The sequence below is a fragment of the Nelumbo lutea genome, chromosome 5 (assembly GCF_056320005.1).
Source record: "Nelumbo lutea isolate HS-2025 chromosome 5, American lotus-T2T, whole genome shotgun sequence".
NCBI classification, from domain to species: Eukaryota; Viridiplantae; Streptophyta; class Magnoliopsida; order Proteales; family Nelumbonaceae; genus Nelumbo; species Nelumbo lutea.
In genome coordinates this window covers 22,761,930-22,783,846 of record NC_142688.1, presented here as the reverse complement: position 1 = coordinate 22,783,846, position 21,917 = coordinate 22,761,930, and the positions used below count along the sequence as shown (strand labels likewise).

Genomic DNA, 21,917 nt, shown 5'->3' with positions numbered 1-21,917 from the left:
AAACGAGCAAACGAGCATTAGGAACATCATCACAAGTATGGGTAATGTTTTCGATGCCGATGGGACGTTCCTGAGTCAGATTCTACCCACATAACATCGCAACCACAAAAGGAGAACATCTTCCGGAGTCCTGTTTCCTACATGTATGCCCTAATTCATCGGCTGTTGCTGCTCGAGTTTAACCAACCCTACGTTTATATATAGCGTCAGATGTGTAAATTACCTTGCTTAGTTAGGGTTAGAGTACCGTGGATGAAAAAGTGGAGGGGCGGTGGTGGCGGCTAGCCACCGGCTCGGCACGCAATCGTTTCTGTTTCCTTACCTCACAGAGTCCTGCTGTACTGCCTCCACCAAAATCATATACCCTGCCGTCGATTTCAGCAGTAGTGGCGCATAGGAGGAGCTAACCTTTCCTCATCTGCAAATCTAATCAGCTCCTATAACGGCAGATTGTAGAAATCGATCACGAGGTTATCGTCTTTATTCTTCGTCATTATGTTCGAGTCTGTGATGTTTTATTTTGCTTACCTTTGATTGGGTAAGACTTTTTGGTTTTATAGTAAAGTTTGGGCTTGTTTCGTGGCAGTGCTTCTGGTTAGCTCCCCTTTCTCTCTCTCTCTCTCTCTTGGTTAAAGCTCAAAAAATCTTGGTCAAAGCTTTTAGAACTACCTGTTTGTTACTATGCCTTCAATTTTTCACTTCTAAAGTCAATGCCTGATGAGTCTATGTCTCCTAATCCCTCATCATAATGCATTATGCTATTTGATGGGTGTAGAAATGGTCTGTCTATCTGTCAGGCTTGGTTTTTGAATTTCCGTAAGATGAGGGAAAATAACGCTCTACTGGGAGTGTAGGATTCATGTCATAGAGGATGTGGTGGCTAGGAACGTATCAATGACATCAGTTACTTCTTATGCCCCACTACCACCACTCATTGATTCCAACTCAAGCAGGGTCTTGGTGCCTTCATAATCCCAGATAAACTTTCTTGGTTTTTATCTGATTCATGGGAGGCCTACATTAACGCTGGAAGTTTCGCTGATAACACCTCTTTTATTCTAGGAGGTGTTTTACTAGTAGCTTGCCACACATGTATGATTATTTTTCTTGCTTGTTTTCCTCTGTTTTTCTTTGCGGTGGAAGGGGTGCTTTTGTTCAGTACCTAGGCAGAACATATTGTGCACACAATCACTTAAACTTTTTAATTAATATAAAGGGTAGACTTTTGTTTTCCCACTTTTAAACCGTTGGTCTATTTTAACTTTTAAGTTTTAGATTCCTCAAAGTAATAGTGTAACACTTCCTTATTATTTCTTAAACTTTGATGGTTAAAATGCCCATTCTCTCCTATTTCTATGGATGGCCAGCTGCCCCTGGTTTTTGAGTACAACTAAAGGGGGGGGGGGGATACATGTATAATCGAATACAGACAATGAGACAATGTGGTGTAGATCTAATAGGTTGATCAATTACTGATGTGAGTTTGAGCCTTGTCCATGGTAGCATCTATGGACTTTTATTTATGAAGCCATAGTTTATGACTCTTCATTTTTTACTGGAAATTAAATGTTTGCGATCTGTTGTTTCTCTCACACACTATCTCTTCCGGTATGCAATTCTAACAACTCTCTGTGCCTTCATAATCCCAGGTAAACTTGCATTGGTGTTTATCTGATTCATGGGAGGCCAAAATTTAAAAATGAAGTTTCGCTGATAACACCTTTTTGAACTCATGAAGGTGTTTTACTAGTGGCTTTCCATACACATCGTAGAAGACTATTCATATATTATTATCTTTGTAGTTATTTTGTTTATTTTTGCAAATTGATAAATGCACCTAAGATTATCATGTACAACCAGCCTATACTTTGGTTCTCTGCTTTCAAGGTTTTCTTTGTGAAAAAAGCAATTTATCACTTCTTGGCAATTTAATACCTTCGATCTTGTTTGATATTTTGGTTGGCTGTAACTTATTTGCTTAGTTCATCAGATAGTATATATTAGTTCAGTTGTTAAAATGTTAGTGCTGGTCCTTTAGCTCAGTTGGTTAGAGTATTGGTCTTATGAGCCAAAGGTCGCGAGTTCGAGCCTCGCCAGGACCATTACTGCGGTTCATCCATGATGTTGCATGTATTCCACCCATTCCATCTTGTTTGATATTTTGGTTGGCTGTAACTTATTTGCTTAGTTCATCAGATAGTATATATTGGTTCAGTTGTTAAAAAGTTAGTGCTGGTCCTGTAGCTCAGTTGGTTAGAGCATTGGTCTTATGAGCCAAAGGTCGCGAGTTCGAGCCTCGCCAGGACCATTACTGCCGTTCATCCATGATGTTGCATGTATTCCACTTATTCCCCATCAACCAGAAAACAAAAAAGGTATTATCTTCAATTTGCAAATATGAATTGAAGATTAGGTCAGTGTGTTAAAGCAAGTCGCATGCCAAACTTGAGGTAAGGTTCAAAATATGATACGCCGGTAGGAGCGAATTGAAGAAATTATAGATTTATTGCTTTTTCCAGATTCATCAACCCAAGTTTTAACTTCATATATAGTTAAATACGCCAAGTGTCTTAAGAATTCACAAATAAACTCCTTTAACTCTGTTTTGAAGGTTCTGTAGTGATGAAGGAAGATTTGGCCAGACCTCTTGACCATCTAACACGTGATAGAACTAATAATTTGGCATGGTAGTATGCTTGAGGTGCGAGTTTTGAGAGGAGGAACCAGCAGTTTGAGCTTCTCAAAAGGAGTCCGAACTCTCCTTTGAATCTGAGCCTTACAAGGAGCGCAAGGGGCAAAATCCCGAACTGACCTGCCCTAGGGCAGTTCGGGCCACACCTCTACCCAAACTTAAGATTTCAACTCGCACACCATCCCAGCACTTCGGCTCCAGGCTATCGAACTAAACAATTGTACCTGACACCAAAGGAATTTGTATCCTTAGGTGGCGCACCTGACTGACTTGGGATCTGACGCTTGACAGTTGCATTTCAATGGCCACTTGCCACCGCCACCTCTAGTCATAGAGATGGCTCCGACAAAGAGAGCAGTGGCAGTTGTTTGCCTTAGTAGAGGTGACTACACCCGAACTAGTCGAAGTGCAAACGTAATGATGCCTGACCTGACAGGTGCTTGGGAGTGAGTGCGCGAAGTGGTTATAAAAAACTCTCTTCCCCCCAAGAATGAGGTATGTGAACTTTGCGTCATTTGGTTTATTATCTTGCCTTTGAGGATAATACTAATTTGAGCTTTGGAGCACTCTCATCGGGTCCCTCTCCGGGGATATTTTTTCCCCGTTTTAGGCTCCTTCTGCTCTAGTAAGAGACAAAATCGTTGACAGTTAGGACCGACCGGATTGCATACCGTCACGTAATCTTAACTTCCGTCTTATAAGATGTCTCTTTAACCATCTGATGTCTGGTGATAATTCATAAATGGAGCCTAATCCTATCAAGTGGACCCTCCAAATCAAAAGCACCGTGTGTGGAATTGGTATTTTCTGGTTTGATTTCTTGAAGATGCACATTTTATGTTTATTCTGATTTCAGTGTTGGGATTTTGCAGCCCTGCGATTGAAAACACTGCAATGTCAGTTGTGTGTGTGGCCTTTAACGTGTTCTAATTTACCTTTTGAAAGCAACTTGAGTACTAAAGTAAAATCAACCATACAAATTTAATTTTGAAGATGTTCACTAGAAATGGACCCGTTTTGGGTCCTTTACAGCATTAGAGATTACAGAGCAAAGTTTTCAAAATTTCACCCCATGTAATTCTGCCTCAATTGCTATGGAAATGACTATTTAAAACCCCAAAACAAGCTATGTAAAGAGGCCCGATTCACCAGAATTCTCCCAACTCTGCCGCAGATATTCTCAACTATAACTGGCATGTCTTGATTCTGAAAGGTTCTATTACTCCACTCTTTGCATACTGATCAGTATATTGCTCCGGGGATCATTCTCCGAATGACTTAAACCCCTCTTTGATAAACCTTCCAGGTTTTAAGAAGAAACCAGTTCCTGTACTCTATAACCGTAGGTTCAGCCCAAGAGGTACCAGACATATTTAACGCATGAAACCAAACTGCATGTGAGAACCTGCAAAGGAGAAGAGTATGCTGTACACTTGACAAAAAAGAAGAGTATGCTACACATTTATCAACAAACAAGAATTTCATTTTGGCTCACAAGATCTTTTAACATCCAATGAGATGATCCCCCATCATCATCAAAGGGTTGTTTGCAAGTCTGCCCTCACACTATTAACAGCCTCTCCTAACCTTATGATGGTGTGCAATCTGGCTAGTCTTAGCTGTCAACGACCTTGTCTCCGACTGGAGCAACATTGAGTCTGAAACGGAGAAGATGAGGAATCTCCAGAGAGGAACCCAGTGATATTGCTCCGAATCTCAAGTTAGTATTCTCTTGAAGGCAAGATAAAACCAGATGGTGCAAAATTCACATACCTTGTTTTTGGGGGGCAGGGAACCTTTTATAACCACCTCGCGCACTCACTCCTAAGCTTCTGTCAGGTTGAGTATGATTATCTCTACGCTCTTGCCAGTTCGGGTGTCATCACCTCTGCTGAGACAGAACCGCCACTTCTCTCTTTGTCGGAGCTGTCTTTGCAACTGAAAATGGCGGTAGCAGGTGGCGGTGGCAAGGGCTGTTGGAGTGCGGTTGTCAAGCATCAAATCCCTAATCAGTCAGGTGCGCCGCCCCTGGGTACAAATTTCCTCGTTGTCAAGCGAGGTACGGTTGTTCAGTTTAGCATCCTGGAGGCGAAGTGTTGGAGTGGTGAGCAAGGTGAAGTCTTGAGTTCGGATAGAGGAGTGTCCCAAACTCTCATGGGGCAGGCCAGTTCGGGTCGTTGCCTTGTGTGAGGCTCGGGGCCTAAGGGAGAGTTCGGGCTCCTTGTAGGGTGTTCAGGCTCCTAGTAGGGAGTTTGGACTGCTGGTAGGGAGTTCGGACTGCTGGTTCCTCCCTTCGGTGCTCGCGCCTTGGGCGCACTATTGTGCCGAGCTGTTGCCTTTGCCACGTGTTGAGTGTTTACGAAGCCAAGACAAATCTTCCTTCATCATTTTCTCCCCACTCCTCGTGCTAAGGGTCTTGCCCTGGCGCGGGGAATTCGCGAGGTGGCAGGTGGATTTGTCTCGTACTTTGAATTTCGGTTGACTGATAGCGCGAGATGCGTTGTCAGGGTTCTTTGGGTTTCTTGAGAGCCCAAAAGACGGGAAACGCGTTGACCTGCCTACAAATGCTGACAGACGTGACACCGCGCGCCTTATTTCAAAAATTCAAAAAGCGTGCCGTTGGGAGACGTGAGCGCGCCGCTAGGGGATGTGACAGCAGGTGTCTTTTCAAATTTGAAAATGTGTCGCTGCCACCTTTAATATGAGGAGACGTGCGCTTTCAGTTTCGAAAGACGTGTGGCCAGTCATGTCTCGGTCTCAGGAGACGTGCGATCAGCGCGACTGTGGGCCGTCGGATTGGCTTTGATCTGAGCCGTTGATTCTTGGTTACTGTGGGTATAAATAGTGAGGGACCCCAGTCGCTTTGTCATTTCTGCGCTTTGCTTCTTGAGCTCACGTCCAAGTTTCAGCTCGTGTCTAGGCTTTTAGTTCGCACTCAAGATTTGAGCTCGTGTTTCAAGTTTCCGCAGTCCATTCAAGCCTTTTTCCAGGTGAGTACTTTTCTGGAATCCTTCTCCTCCCGATGTCTAGCTTGGATAGCTCAGACAGTTCTTCAAGGGGGTCTGATGCTGGTTTTACGAACCGGGTTGAATCCTCCGACGGTCTTAGCGAACCTGAGGTAGAACTTGAGGAAGAGTTCGAGCCCATAGGCCGAGTTGCCTCGGGCAATTTGGCGTCCACCTCTCGTCGAGGTCGGATGTTAGACAAGTTTGGGCCCTTGACCAGGACACCCAAGGGGCTTCAATCCCTTATTACCCAGCGACCTCGACGAGGTGGAAAGGCAGGCGCAACCCCGCAGCGAGCTACTCCCTTGGGAGCACGGTCCTGATGATATTTTAGGAGCAGCTCGCTGCGGGGTTGCGCCTGCCTTTCCACTCTCTCCTTGCTGAGGTCATGAACTACTTCGGTGTTACTGTCGACAAGTTTCACCCGAACTCCATCTGTAACTTGGTGGAGACAATCTCCCTATTTTGCGAACAGGGCTTTCCTTTAGACTTGGAGATCATCTCTTCCATTTTGATGCTTAAGAAGCAAGCGGGTCCCCTTCCCGGGCGTAGGAGGGCGTATTACCTGTCTCCTCGCCCGGGTTTTAAACTTTTACATGAAATTCCCAACAAGGTCCCGGCGTGGAAGCGGGACTACTTCGGGGTGCGAAGTGTGTTGGGGTGGCCATTTCAGACCGGGTGGGGAATGACTGCCCCTAACTCCGGTGTTACGCTTGATAAAGAGACGGTGAAGGGCCTTCGGCAATGGGCACGGCTTGGGCTAAAATGCCATTAGTATCTGACGGAGGCCAAGCTCATTGTGGCCGGCCTGAGTTCGGGTAGGTTCCTTACTCAGAGGTTTTTTGTTTTTGCTGTTCTTTTGTTTTTTCTGATGCCGAACTCATTTTGCAAGTCTGATGGACTCAGAAAGGACTCGTGGTGGGCACTTGTTTCAAGGCAAGAAGAGGAGGAGGCGAGTCACCAAATGAACTCGTGTCGAGCTGCCCTGGGATGCGGAGCCGAAGGTACCAGACTACCCGTCAAAGGATCCGCCCAGGGAGCCCGAGATGGCTCCTCCAATGCAAGAAGCAGCAGGGGCCCCTTATGCTTAGACTACTTACAACGGGGCTCCCGCTTACTCTAGGTCTGTTTATACACGAGCTAGGCCCTCGGGCTCGGGAGCTCAAGGGGAATTCAGGAGTGTGTTGTCGCCGAACCACACTCTTCAGAAGAGTAGGGAGGCCAGGTGGCCTGTCGTGCTATCACTCATGCCAAGGTGGTAAGTCAGATTTTTTGTTGAGCTCTCTTGCTTTTATCCCTCTTGTTGTCGTTCTTCTGATCACTTGTTCTTTTCTTTTGGTAGGTGAACTCTTCTATCTATGCCTTGGCGGCCCAAGTGGAAAGGAGCTCGAGGCAGGCGCGAGCTGCCGATACGACATCCCGAGCTGCTGAGGCGACTGCTCGCGCTGCTAATGCGGCTGCTCGCATTGCACAGACGAGGCAAGCGAGGTCTCAAAGAGGTGCCGAGGCAATGGGAGTAGTGGTGAAGTACATGGCGGACCTGAGGCTGGATCTGCAGCATCAGGTTGAATACCTTCAAGAGAATATTAGGGAGAGGACGCAGATCTTTTCTCAAGGCATCGAAGATGCCAAGAAGAAGGTCGTCGATGAGTACATCGCCTCGTCACGCTTTGAGGACCTGATGGTGGACTTGTACAAAAGGGGTTTTAAACTGAGCCGGTGGATGATTCGGAACACGTACCCCGAGGTCGATATCTGTGCCATATCAACTTCGCGCATAACTTAGGAGAAGGCCAACGCTGCTGATGGTGAGTTAGATTCCAAGGGCGAGGCAGGGCTTTCGGGTATCGTTGAAGTGCCTTCTGATAATGAAGAAGTAGCTCCGAGCCGGTGAAATATAATTTTTTTTTCGAAATGTACACTCCCTTAATTTGAAATGGAATGACTTTTATTTTGGTTAAGTGTTGGTTGTTCTTTCTCCCAAACTGACCGTATTTGTTGAACTGACCATATGCCTGATCTATTTCTTGCCCGGGTTACTGTGCATGACCTGTTTCGGTGTTAATACTTAGTCTCTGAGATGCCGATGTCCCTGTTAATACTTAGTCTCTGGTAGCGATTTTGTCCACATCGCTTAGTGGTCTATAGGTAGTATTGCCTTAAGTTGATGATGTTCCATGCTCGGGGTACTTGTTTGCCCTCTAAGGTTTCGAGCTCGTATGCCCCCCCGAGCGCTCTCTTTACTTTGTAGGGCCCTTCTCAATTTGGTCCAAGTTTGCCCATGCCGGGTTCGGGTACCATGATCTTACGGAGAACCAGGTCGCCAACGCAGAAGCTCCGCTTCTTTACTCTGGCATTGTAGTACCGAGCTACTTTTTACTGGTAGGCCGCTGTCCGGATGTGCGCGAGGTCTCTTACCTCATCCAATAGGTCGAGGTTGGTACGTAACTCATCTCCGTTTGTCTGATCGTCATATGCTTCTAGTCGTAGTGTAGGTATTTCGATTTTCGCTGAGATTACCGCTTCAGTGCCGTAGGTGAGGTTAAAGGGGGTCTCTCCCGTGGCGATTTTTTCCGTAGTTCGGTGAGCTCATAGAACACTTGGTAGCTCGTCTGCCCACAACCCTTTAGCTCGGTCTAGTCGTGCTTTCAGTCCGTGGAGGATGGCTCTGTTCATTACCTCTGTCTGACCATTTGCCTGCGGGTGTGCGACCAATGTGAAGTTCTGACGACTTCCAATATTTTGGCACCATTTTTGGAACTTCATATCCTCGAACTGCTTGCCATTGTCGGAGATCAGTACCCGAGGTATCCCGAAGTGACATACTATGTTCTTCCATAAGAAGTTCTGTATGTTTCGGGTTGTAACTGTTGCCAGAGGTTCAACTTCTATCCACTTTATGAAGTAATCTACTGCCACCACTAGGAACTTTCCCCCACCTATTGCTGGCGAGAATGGCCCCAGGAGGTTGATGCCCCATTGTGCAAAGGGCCACGGACTGGTGAGGTACTTGAGGTCGGCAATAGGATGATGGTGGATATTGGCATGCTTCTGACACTTGTCGCATTTTCTCACGAGCTCGATAGCTTTTGCTTTCATCGTTGGCCAGAAGTATCCTTGTTGAAGTGCCTTTTGGGCGAGGGCTCTGCCCCCCAGATGTCCGCCGCACAGACCTTCATGAGTGTCGCGGAGTACGAGCTCGGCTTTGGCAGGTCACAAGCAACGCAGGTAGGGGAGCATGTAGGGTCGTCGGTACAATCATTCATCTATTATGACGTATTTGGCTACCTGGCGCTACACCCTCTTGGCTGCATTGCTGTCCGCAGGGAGGGTTCCACCTAGCAAGAAGCTCGCGAGTGGGTCGATCCTGCTCGGCTTTGCTTCAAGGACGGGAGCAACCTCCTCTGCCCCATCGAGAATGCTAGGCCGAGGTAAGTCCTCTATGTACACGATTCTTATGGTGTTGTGACTCGTGCTAGCTAACCAGGATAGGGCATCGACCTCAGTGTTCTCTGACCTCGGGATTTGCCTGATGAAGTGTGATTGGAAGTTGAGCAGAGCCTCCTTTACTTTTGCCAAATATGCGATCATAAAGAGCTTGCGTGCTTCGTATTCGCCTGTAACCTGATTGACCATGAGATGGGAATCACTACAGATAACTATGTGCTTTGCTCTTACCTTTTGCGCTAGGTTCAACCCGACTATTAGTGCCCCGTACTCCGCCTCATTGTTGGATGTCGTGAACTCAAAGCGTAGTGTGTATTCCAATTTCGTGCCACTCGGGCCGCGTAGGACTATTCCAGCCCCGCTGCCTTGCTGGTTCGAGGAGTCATTTACGTAAAGGATCCAGGGCTCCTCATCCCAGCTCGCATTTGGCCTAACCAGGAGAGATGCCACACTGACTGCTGCTTCACGGGGTTTAGACTCTATTGGCTTGGGAGCTCCGGGCTCACCCGAACTAGGGATCTCAGGCTCAATCGGCCTAGGGGCTTCGACGCTGAACATGCACTCAAAGATAAAATTTGCTAAGGCTTGGGCCTTAATAGAAATTCATGGCATATACTGGAGGTCGTACTCGATGAGCTCGATGGCCCACTTCGTCAGTCGACCGAAAACCTCAGGCTTGAGTAAGACTTGCCTTAGAGGTTTCTCAGTCAAGATGATGACGGTGTGAGCCTGAAAATATGGGCGGAGTTTCCGAGCTGCAATTACTAGTGCATATGCTAGCTTTTCTATCTACAGGTATCTCGTCTCTGCTCCTTGCAGAATTTTACTAATATAATAGACGAGCCGTTGGACCCGATCTACTTCTTTTATTAGTACCGAACTGACCACCCTGTCGCTCGCCGAGAGGTACAGTTTAAGACCTCGCCCTCCTCGGGCCTGTCTAAGGTTGGTACAGTAGCGAGGTAGCTCTTTAGCTCGTCGAACGCAAGCTAGCGGTCTCGGGTCCATTCAAACCCTTTGCCTTTGATTGCCTTAAAGAAAGGCAGACAGCGGTTTGCCGATTTGGACATGAAGTGGCTCAGAGCGGCTATGCGGTCGTTTAGCCTCTGAACTTCTTTTACTTTTCGGGGTGGTTTCATATCTAGGATGACCTTTAACTTGTTTGGGTTGGCCTCAATACCGCGCCGGTTGACAATGTACCCTAGGAACTTACCCGATGTGACACCGAAGACACATTTGTTGGGTTCAGTTTCATGCTAAATTGACGTAGAATTTGGAAGACAGAATCTAAGTCTTGTATTAATTCCTGTGAGAACTGTGTCTTGACGACCATGTCGTCTACATAACATTATATTTTCGTGCCAATTAAGAGCTGAAACAACTTCTTTACAAGTCTTTGGAAGGTCGCCCATCATTCTTTAGTCCGAAGGGCATGACCTTGTAGTAGTACAAGCCGAACTCGGTTATGAAGCTGGTTTTTTCCTCATCGGACTGGTCCATCCTGATTTGGTTGTAGCCTGAGTAGGCGTCCAAGAAGCTTAGCAACTCATGTCCCGATGTCGCATCCACTAGGCGGTTAATTCTGGGGAGGGGGAAGCAGTCTTTTGGGCAAGCTCGGTTCAGGTCGGTGTAGTCGATGCACATGCTCCACTTGTTGTTTGCCTTTTTCACCAGTACTGGGTTGGCTACCCAGCTCGGGTAATGAACTTCCCTTATGAAGTCCGCTGCGATGAGCTTTTCGACCTCCTCGTCGACCGCCCTCCAGCGCTCCAAGGCTAAGTTGCGTTTCTTCTGTCTAATGGGTCTGATTACAAGGTCAATGTTAAGTTTGTGAGTTATAAGGCCAGGGTCAATACCGGGCATATTGACTGTGGACCATGCAAAAATATCTAAATTTTGAGGTAAGAAACTCACTAGTTCGGTTCGTAGAGGCTCCTTGACGGAAGCACCGATCTGTAGCATACGATCCGGATCCGTAGCCGAGGTTAGGATCGCGACCGTTTCCTTTGTGAGCAAAGCTCGTTCCTTGCCCTGCTCCGTAGGCCGCTCCAGCGCGAGGTCGTCGGCTGCCTCGGTTTTTCCCTTTAGGGCGGCAACATAACACTTGCGGGACTTAAGCTGGTCACCCCGTGCTACCCCCACACCGAAGTCTGTGGGGAACTTCATTGCCAGATAGAAGGTGGAGACCACTGCCCGCAGAATATGCGTAATTGGCTGCCCTATTAAGGCATTGTATGGGGAGGGGGTCGCGACCACCAGGAAATCGTGGTTGAGTCTGACCGCACAAGGCCATGTGCTGACTTCCACAGGTACTGTTATCTTCCCGAGGGGCCTGACTTCTTCTCCGCTGAAGCCCAACAGAGGAGTGTTTGCGGGCTTCAGCTCGCTTCTCTACAACTGTAGCTAGTCAAATGCCGACTTGAAGAGGATGTCCGTCGAACTACCTGAATCCACAAGTACGCGCCTGACTTCGAAGTCGCTGATCCATAGTTTTCTGACAAGCGCTTCATCGTGGGGGTAGTGGACACCTCGCGCATCGTCTTCCATGAAGAAGATTGGTTCTTCTGTCTTCGGCCTCTTTGGAGGGTTCTGTTCTTCTCGAGCTGCCTCGCGAACTGACGTCCGGGTTACTGCCGAAGTACACCCTGCTACCACCGAACCTCTCACTATCACATGGATGGTTCCCCGAACTGGCCTCTCTTCCGAAGGCTGTCGTTGCAACGCTTCGGCTGGTTTGCTACTAGATTTAGGGGCATCCTTTCCGTGCTCCCCTTGCCGACCTGCCTTATTGTTATTATTAATATTATGCTATACAAAATTTCTCAAGTATCTGCGACGGATGAGTCCCTCTATCTCGTCCCGGAGATTATTACACTATTCGGTACTATGACTATGATCTCTATGAAAACTACAATACATATTTTTATTTCTCTAGTTTGGATTCCCCTTTAGGTGAGGTGGCCACTTTACGTTTGGGCCGTCTTTGATCGTAATCAAGATCTCGGTCCGCTTCGTGTTTAACAGTGTGTAATCCGTCCGAACAACTAAGGGAGCTCGGGACAGCTGGCTTGGCTTCGCCTCCCGGGATGGGTTTCTTCTGTCACCTGGGTTGGAGGGCTTACCTTCTCTTTTCCTTTTCTTGACCCGCCTTCGGTCCTTTGGTCGATCTCTTCCTCTGTTCTCATGAACTTGTTCGCGATCTTGAGGAATTTGTCCACGGTCGCGAGCTGGCTGGCTACCATGTGCCATTTGAACTCCTTGTGCGTTACTCCTCTCTTGGCCGCCGCGAGTTGTACCGTGGGGTCTAATCGCGGTATCTGCAAGCACACTTCATTGAACCTTTTGATGTAGCCCCGGATGGATTCTCCTTCTCTTTGGACTACTCCGAAGATACTTTCCTTGATTCTGGGGCACCGCTTAATGGTAACGAAGTGTGCGGTGAAGACCTGCACGAACTAGGTCCAGTTTCTTATTGACCCGGGGGCTTGGTTCCTGTACCAGGTGCGGGCCACCCCCTGAAGGTGGTGGTGAAGGCCATGCACATGCATGATTCACTGGCCCTAGCGAGGCGCATTTGGGACTAGAAAGCATCGACGTAGTCGTTGGGGTCAAAGGACTCATCATACTTGTCCAAAGGTGGTAGCTTGAAGTCTTTGGGCATGGGGACTGCCAGGAGTTCTGATGCAAGGGGGGAAGGAACTGAGAGAATTGGGGCAGCTTTTACCTCGTCTGAGCTCATCTCTTCCTTACCTCTGAGCTCGGGCAGGACACGGGTGGCAGTTCGGCGACTTCGCCGGCGCCTTCGTTGTTGAGCAGGCCTAGTACTGGCACTGCTGGCCGCCGTGTTGCCAAGCTCGATGGGCCCAGAATGTTGGTAGTCTGCTGCTAGGGCGTTGAATCGGTTCTCTGTGAGCGGGAACTCAGGCTTGGAGCACCGAGGTGCTGACTTTGCGAGTGATGTTCCTGACCCGCCTGCGAGCTGCGAGGCGGGGGTGATTTTCCTTTCCCTTCGGCCTGGGGATGAGGCCTGACTGTTAGGGGGGTTCTAGAGTTAGGAGGCTTCTCCTTGGTGAGGGCATCCACCCTGAGGGGAGGCCTTAACCGGCTTCGGAGCAGGGTGCCGAGGTGGAAGAAGTGATCGGTTCAAGGGTAGTTGGGGGAACTGCTGCTGATAGTGATGTTGAGAGAGGTGGTGTAGTACTTGGTGCTGCTGGATTTGATGCTACTGGAATTGTTGCATTTGGGCTTGCATTGCCCACATGCATTGCATCAAGTTGTCAAACTGGTTCTGGCGGGTCGCCAGGGGGACATCAATTGGTTCAACAAAAGTTGTTTCGATAGGGAGTGGAAGAGAGACGTTCATGGTAAGAAGGTTTACGGGCGCCACTGTTTGTGGCGCATTCAAGCTGGGGATCCCATCCACCAGAAGGGGGATGGTGAACTGTCCGATGCACACCACAGGGACTTGGAGTTTTTCCCCGGTGGTGTTCATCTCTGTGCCACGTCCGGCATTGTTGGAAGATGCCATGAGTGTTGGAGTTTTTGGAAGAAGAGGAGGTTATGAGAGTTTTAGAGGGAGGCTTTTAGAAGCGTTTCCCACAGACGGTGCCAATTGATGGTGCGCAATTCGGATGGTCTTAGCTGTCAACGACCTTGCCTCTGACTGGAGCAACAGGGAGCCTGAAACAGAGAAGATGAGGAATCTCTGGGGAGGAACCCGGTGAGATTGCTCTGAAGCTCAAGTTAGTATTCTCTTGAAGGCAAGATAAAACCAGATGGCGCAAAGTTCACATACATTGTTCTTGGGGAGCAGGGAGCCTTTTATAACCACCTCACGCACTCACTCCTAAGCTTCTGCCAGGTCGGGTATGATTATCTATGCGCTCCTACCAGTTCGGGTGTTATCACCTCTACTGAGACAGAACTGCCACTTCTCTCTTTGTCGGAGCCGTCTCTACAAATAGAGATGGCGGTAGCAGGTGGCCGTTGGAGTGCAGCTATCAAGCGTTAGATCCCAAGTCAGTCAGGTGCGCCACCCCTGGGTACGGACTTCCTCGGTGTCAGGCGAGGTACGGTTGTTCAGTTTGGCATCCTGGAGGTGAAGTGCTGGAGTGGTGAGCGAGGTGAAGTCTTGAGTTCAGATAGGGGAGTGTCCTGAACTATCATGGGGCGGGCCAGTTCGGGTCGTTGCCTTGTGTGAGGATCGGGGGCCTAAGGGAGAGTTTGGGCTCCTTGCAGGGAGTTCGGGCTCCTAGTAGGGAGTTCGGACTGCTGGTTCCTCCCTTCGGTGCTCGTGCCTTAGGCGCGTTGTTGTACCGAGCTGTTGCCTTTGCCACATGTTGAGTGATTACGAGGTTGGGCCAAATCTTCCTTCATCACCTTACATTGGAAATATCTCTCCATGAAATAGGACACAAGTACAGAGGCATTCTTAATGAAAGACTATAAAGGATGTTTGAATGGGCATTGCACCGACCAAGCCGAATTCAGGTTATTCAGATCAAATTAAGAGGGAATTTTAACCGTGAAAAAAGAAGCAGAAGCAAGTCCACAGTGAAGGTAGAGCAGAAATGAAGTTTGCATTGGGCTCCAACTTTGCCGGACACTGTTTTTTGTTTATAGATAAGTTTATATGATCTGAAATGAACCACCAACACTCATAGGCATATGAACCAAGTGAATTTACAAACAAAAGATTAGGTTCACTCAACACCCAAATCGTTGCTTTTTGAGCACAACATCCCTCAATTCTGCACTCCCAAAGGAAAGGAAGAAAAATTATCATTCTATATCAGTATTTCTCGAAGAGTTTGTTTTTTCTGGAGGATATTGACAAGAATAGGGTAAATTATCTGAAAATAAAATGTAGGGTTGATTGTGAATAAACTTGATGGTAAAACTGGAAAGGCATTTAGGTTATGTTTGGTTTAAAGTAAAAGATAGGGAAAGGAAGGGAAAGACAAGAAAATCTATACAACGTTTGTGAAGGTTTCCTTACCTTTTCCTTCCTTTCCTTGCAATTTCCTTGAAACCAAACATAACTTTAAGTCACTTCTCAAGAGAAGCCCTTTTATCATCTACCATTTTGCTCTTGGGAAAGTTGAATGTCCAAATTTGATAATTTTGTCATTAGAAATGTTGAATATCTAAGTATCTATTATATACAATAACAAGGTTTACCATAAAAAATGATGCATTAACTAGTTATGTGATACATGCAACCAAAGAGATAAGATTCCTAAGACAAAAATGGATGGAATACAATAGATTTTATTTTTTATTTTATTTCTGCATTTATTGTTTCCAATTTCCAGCTTGCAAGGATTTACGAAATACGATTGCCTTGTTATTTCTTCATTCATATTATCATATAGAAATGAACGTGAGTAATTGGAAAAATGGAACAAAGAGCCACCGCACAGTGCCTTTCTCTGCTTCCGAAACTAAGCAGCTTGAAAGAAGTGAAACAAATCCATGCCCACATGATCAAAACTGCATTGGATCAATTCCCATATGAAGTCAGCAAAGTTGTAGAATTCACATCTCTTTCTGTTACACCTCAAAGCTTTGCTTACGCGCGCGAGCTGTTTTACCGGATCCAAAATCCCAACCTGTTCCTCTACAATACCATGATCAGGGGTTGCTTAATAAACAAAAGATCAGAAGAAGCCACCTTCCTGTACATTCGAATGCGGGGTGAGAATCTCCTCCCCAATAACTTCACATTTCCCTTTGTTCTTCGTGCCTTCGAGAACAAATTGGGCCTCAAAGGCGGGAAGGAGGTTCACGGATGCATTCTAAGAACTGGGCTTGGGTCGGATCTCTATGTTCTGACCACACTATTGAACATGTACTCTGTGTGTGGAGGTAGCATGAAAGCCACAACCAAGGTCTTTGAGGAAATGCCCCTGAAGGATGTGGTGTCTTGGAATTGCATGGTTTCTGGGCATGTCAGACATGGAAGCTTGGAGTTGGCGAGAACATATTTTGATCATGCCCCTGCAAGGAGCCTTGTCTCTTGGAATTCGATACTCTCTGGGTACGCCAACTCTGGGAGGATTGAAGAAGCAGAGAGATTGTTCATGGAGATGCCAAAGAAGGATACAGCGTCCTGGAATTCACTGATCAGCGGGTACCTTAGGATTGGTGACCTTAACTCTGCAGAAAGGCTCTTTGATCGAATGCCGGCGAGGGATGTCGTTTCTTGGACAGCCATGATCGACGGGTATGTGAAAAATGGTCACTATGATCGTTCTTTGGCTCTATTTCATCAGATGCAGCTAGCTGAAATCGAACCCAGTGAGGTGACCCTTCTTAGTGTGCTCACTGCTTGCGCTAGCTTGGGTGCACTAGAACTAGGAAAATGGGTTCATGCTTATATAAAAAAGATTGGCTTTTCAATTGAAACCAATCTTGGTACTGCACTTATAGATATGTATGCTAAGTGTGGAAATATGGAGAAAGGTTTGGAGGTCTTTTTCAACCTGGGGACAAAGAAAGATGTGATTACATGGACAGCAGTGATATCTGGACTAGCCATTAACGGAAAATGTACAGAAGCCCTAGAGTTCTTCAATCGCATGGTGACTGAAGGTATAAAGCCTGACCGAGTAACGTTTCTTGGGGTTCTATGTGCATGTGCTCATGCAGGATTTGTTAAGGATGGGTTTCATTACTTCGATTCCATGAATAAAGATCACCTTCTGGTGCCCAGAATGGAGCACTATGGTTGTATGGTTGACCTTCTTGGACGGGCTGGTTTACTTGAAGAGGCTATGGAGTTTGTTAAAGCCATGCCATTTGAACCCGATCCTGTTATTTGGGGATCCCTCTTTGGTGCCTGTCAAATGCACAAGAATTTGGAATTGGGGGAGCAAGTGATGGAACGCCTTTCAAAAATGGATCCCTGGAATAAAGGAAATCTTGTGACCTTATCTAACATCTATGCTGCCACTAGTAGATGGGATGATGTTGCTAAAGCAAGGAAGAAGATGAAAGAGAAAGGGACGAGAAGAACACCTGGATGCAGCTCCATTGAAGTCAATTTCCACGTTCATGAGTTTGTTTCCGGAGACAGCTCGCAATTGAGATCCAAGGAAACCTATGAAATGCTGGATTTGTTGGCAGGGAGAATGAAGGTTGCGGGTTGTTTACCAAACGATGTGCTTCTCCTAGAGGATTAGAGCGAGAAGGAACGTATAAGTAAACTGACTTCTCGGAGGAAACCAGCAGCAAAATGACAATACGCTGAAGGGAGCTAAATTCCATGTAATTGGGCTTCTTGTCACATCAGGAGAGTACCCAACTTTCTGCAACGACAAGAAGCTCATCAGGGTTCATGGGAAAGGCCAGAGTCACCAGAACTAATGAACGCATCAATATAACTTGTGTTGACAGCGAACCTGTTATGGGACAAATGGAATTATGGAAAGGAAAGGATTGAAGCTCCTGTAAACCCAATGCTCCAAACCTTACAGAAAACCCAATAACATGTCAATAGCTGTCCCAACCTTGTATGACCACCCCTTCTCCTTCGTGCAACCATTCGCGTGATCATTAGCAGGAGAGCTGTCTGACCTTCAAAAAGACCCTCAGTTTGTTCCCATTATTGCTGATTACGACATGCTGAAATCAGACATTTATAGGTATCAAACTTAGGATCCAATCCCATCTTTTTTTTTTTTTTTTTTGAAACAGAGACAGACCTTCTTTGGCTGTAGAAATTGTTTATGAAGCCCAAATCAAATCTAGCTCCAAGTGCACAGGGACGCATTCAGTAATTACAAATGTAAGCAAGCTGATGACAATATCGAAATGAAGCAGCTTGGTCAATTCCCCAGCATGAATGATAACTGCTTTAGTCTAGCTATTAATTGAACCGAAGTAACTGGCAAGCAAAAGGGGAAAAAGTATTATCTAGTATTTTATAAGTAAAAACAGGCATTGGAGACCAAAGTGAATGCTCCAGCCATTTGAGATTGGTTGTAGATAATGATCAATTGGATGTGATAGAAATTAGCAAATTCAAAACCCAGGAACCGCTTACCAAATTATCCTCAGCCCTTTCCATCACCCCCACCAGTCAAGTGGGTTCCCCACCTTACCGCATGGCCTGAACTTGGGTTTGTTGCGTTACTGCATTTTTAGATAATCTTCTTAGGTCTACAACCGTGGATCTATACTTATCAGCCTTACTTGGATTGATTCCCATCAGAAAATGGTGATGGCTTTTGTCTTGATCCAAGATATGGACTGAAACAAGTGTAGAAAGGCTTATTGAGAATTTGGAAATATAGACATTTTTTGAAGCAAAAGGAAATAGACATTGTATTAAAATCTAAGACAGATGATACCTACATGCTCTTCATATATATTTTTCTTATTGACCAATTTTATAATTTTTTTTTTTTTTGCATTTAGTAATGGATATTACCAAGGTTCAAAAAATCAGCCCGTATCGGCCGGTATGTATCATATAGGAAGCTTTCCGATACACCCCTACAGATGGTGAATCGGGGTTTTGACAGGAATAGGGGTGAACAGACGTTAAACCGGCCCCTCTGAACCAGTTTTCAAAAAGAACTAAAAAAACTAAAAAAAAAAACAATACTGCACGATATGCCTCTACCAACGTATCGGGCATATCAATATTTTGAACCTTGGGCCCTACGGTAAAATTAACTTCACTTCTCCAATAAAACTTATCCATCTCTCATGTGGATAAATAACTTTCCCATGTTAGAAAAATTTTATAAAATACAATAAGACAGCTTTTCCCATTTTAATATTATATTTTTGTATAAAAATGCCATTGAACATGAGTAAGTGAAATTACCCATTAATTGGGTAAGTGCACTTACCATAATAAGTTACAAAGTTATAAACCACCGGACCTAAAGTTTTGTTTCAACTGGGTAACTTTTAAGTTCAATTTAGAAAGAATACAAATGCAAATATGTGCATTACAAATACATATAAAATAATATAAAATACAATGTTTTGCACTCTATATTTGTATTTGTACTCATTCCAAACTGAGGTGTAGTTTCCATTTTTTTTCTCCAAAAAAGTGTGTATGTTATTTGAGACATTAGACAATTATCAAAATGTTTATTGAATGCTTATTTAATGGATTTTTCATTTCCTGTGACCATGGTTGCAACACTCCCTTTGAATCCCTTGTAGGGGTGTTCACGGGTCAGGTTGAGTCGCTTTGAGTCATTTTCTTCAACCAACCCGACCTAGTCAGTTTATTTATTGATTAAACCAAAACCAATCGATCTTGAAGCAAAATCGACCCAAACATGAAGGGTTGGTTTATTTAACCTCTATTTTTTTCTTTTTTCAAAACTAAGAAAGCGTTCTTTTTGGATTTGGAGAGGGGGGAAGTTGGTCAATAGGATCTTGGTTCCCATTGACCAAGAATCTCATGTTCTTTTTTCAGCTTTATGTGGGGACCAAGGAAAATTTATTTTCCTATGTATCACTTACTCAGAAAGTGATACCCATCACTTAGGTGGGTAAATAACTTTCCCACATAGGGGGAAAGTTGACAACACTTGAATGGGACAATAATACTACTTTTAATAATGGATTTCTATTGCTTAAATGGCCATTGCCTTATTTACCTAAGAAATAAAAGAACATGCATAAATGCGCTTACCTGGGTATTACCTAGGTAATTGCATTTACCCATATAAGTAACTTACCGAAAAGCGAACGGGACCTAAAGAGTAAATACTCCATCTCTCCATTCCAATTTCCAAGAGTCCTTAAATACAATGCTTGCTAAACCTAAAAAGATAATAAATAATACTACTTAACCTCTCTTTTTTTCTCTTTCCAAAATTGAAGAATAAAGAATCCAACAATCCAACATGTATGTCCATCCCAATTTCTAAGACTCCTTTACATCAATGCTTGCTAAACCTAGAAAGATAATAAATAACTTTACTTAAGTTTAAAGTTAACTTTGATATGGAGTAGGGTTGAGTAGGTATTACTTAGTAATTACTTAAAATATATAGGGTCGGTTTTGGTTTTGGTTTTGGTTTTCATGTATAAAAACTGAAAACTGAACTGAATTGTTGGTTTATTTCTCACACAAAGTGGAACCAACTTGTGGTTTTAAAAAACCAATCAACTCGGGTTGGGTCAGGCCAGTTTGGTCGATTTAACATATAATGTGAACACCCTAATCCCTTGAACTCATCAGCATTTTGAAGAAGTTAAAAGATACCACGTCAACTGTTTTTGTCTTTTTAGGCAGATGTATAGCTAATGCCAAAAAAATCAGAAAAAGATAAAAATTTAATATATACAACCAAAAAAGTAAAAAAAAAAATCATAGAAAATACATTGAATGATAAGAAAATCCAAAAATAAATTTCAACCAAAAATAAGAAAATGGAAAATTCTGGAGAAAATGATTAAATGCAAAAATTAGAACATTGTAGAAATTATAAAAAGTGCAAATTGTAAAAATTTACAAAAAAAAAAAAGCAAAAAATACATACATTTTGTAAAAAATGTAGAAAATGCAAAATTGGGAGCTTGAATCGTTGATCTCCCACATAAATTTGTAGTTCATTACCAATATATAAAAATACCAAATTGCAGCTTAGTTGATCTTATGACTCATAGGATGTCTCATGGTGTTGGCTCCACCATTAAATTGGGGAATATCAACATTTAGACAGAGAAAGATTGAAAATCCAAGGAATTTTATTAAAAAATAGAAGATATAATTAATTTGTAAGATAACTAGATAATTAGATAAGAATCCAAATCTCATCATTCATATCGCGGTTCTTGTCATTAAATTAATTCAGAGAACTGAAACTTGGGAAGAAGATGAAGAGGAGTATTTTCGCTTTTTTGGTTCTTCCCCAACTTGAATAGTTGTGGATCTGGAAATTAATTTAGATCTTGAATCAATTATCAAGGCCATTAAAAGCTTTTCAAAGTAGCGGAGGAAGTGATCCTGCCACTCTCGTTAGATCCAAGAGAAGCATCTAGAGATTGCAGATTTGCAACTAGATTAGCTATTTAATGGGGTTTCTCCGGCGATGGCCGCTGCAAATTTGATTTGCAACTTGAAGATCTACAACTTAACCTGTAACTCGTTAGCCGAAGTCAACGGCGGACGCCCATTGCGAATATAAATGCATGGTTGGAGACATCTCTACTTACCAGAGAAGGGATGGAGACGGAGAGATGGAGGGAGAGGAGTGGAGTGAGAGAGGGTGGAGGTGGAGCGGGTGAGGGAGGGGGTTCTGTTCGATTTTCTGATTTTCAAACCCTAAGGCCTAAACAAGAAGTGTTATAACCACACTAACTCACCCTGATCCAACCCTTTTTCACTTGACCCTAATGAGTCATTTGGCCCATTTTGACCCACTAATGGAAATGGATAGGTCAGATGGGTTAGGGTTAAAATTGCCAACCCTACCTAATATTTTAGAAATTTGCTTATCCCTTTACTCTGTCCCGTAATAGAATATAAACATGTTGGCATTTTAATAAATTCAAGACATTACATCCTATTCATTTGATAGGATGGAGAAGCATTTGTAGATTGAAATCCAATGGCAGGTGGGATATTAAAAAAGGTGAATGGATGAATTGGATTGATAGCCACTCCAAACTAAATCCTAAAACTTTTAAGAAATATTGACTTCTGGGAAGCCTTTGGAGGGATAATTGGATTGATAGCCACTCCATAGTTAATTCAACTGAAACGAGGGATATCACAAATTCAAATGAGAAATTTA

At 44.6% G+C, this 21,917-nt stretch overlaps 1 long non-coding RNA gene, 4 other non-coding genes and 1 pseudogene across 6 annotated transcripts; all 6 read left to right on the top strand.

Moving 5' to 3' along the window:
- The first annotated feature begins 170 nt into the window (after window positions 1-170).
- Window positions 171-1,953, top strand: LOC148850969 (uncharacterized). The gene is made up of 2 exons (XR_016098664.1): window positions 171-470; window positions 1,650-1,953. It is a non-coding gene; the product is annotated as an uncharacterized LOC148850969 (long non-coding RNA).
- On the top strand, window positions 972-1,094 carry LOC148850971 (small nucleolar RNA snoR83). Its single transcript, XR_016100022.1, has one exon. It is a non-coding gene; the product is annotated as a small nucleolar RNA snoR83 (small nucleolar RNA).
- Window positions 1,643-1,767, top strand: LOC148850970 (small nucleolar RNA snoR83). Its single transcript, XR_016100033.1, has one exon. It is a non-coding gene; the product is annotated as a small nucleolar RNA snoR83 (small nucleolar RNA).
- A 75-nt stretch (window positions 1,954-2,028) lies between the features above and the next one.
- On the top strand, window positions 2,029-2,102 carry TRNAI-UAU (transfer RNA isoleucine (anticodon UAU)). The gene has a single exon. It is a non-coding gene; the product is annotated as a tRNA-Ile (tRNA).
- A 132-nt stretch (window positions 2,103-2,234) lies between these two features.
- Window positions 2,235-2,308, top strand: TRNAI-UAU (transfer RNA isoleucine (anticodon UAU)). Its single transcript has one exon. It is a non-coding gene; the product is annotated as a tRNA-Ile (tRNA).
- Window positions 2,309-15,505: 13,197 nt separating this feature from the next.
- On the top strand, window positions 15,506-17,987 carry LOC148850966 (pentatricopeptide repeat-containing protein At3g29230 pseudogene; annotated as a pseudogene). Its single transcript, XR_016099081.1, has one exon. The product of XR_016099081.1 is annotated as a pentatricopeptide repeat-containing protein At3g29230 pseudogene (transcript).
- The last annotated feature ends 3,930 nt before the right edge of the window (window positions 17,988-21,917 follow it).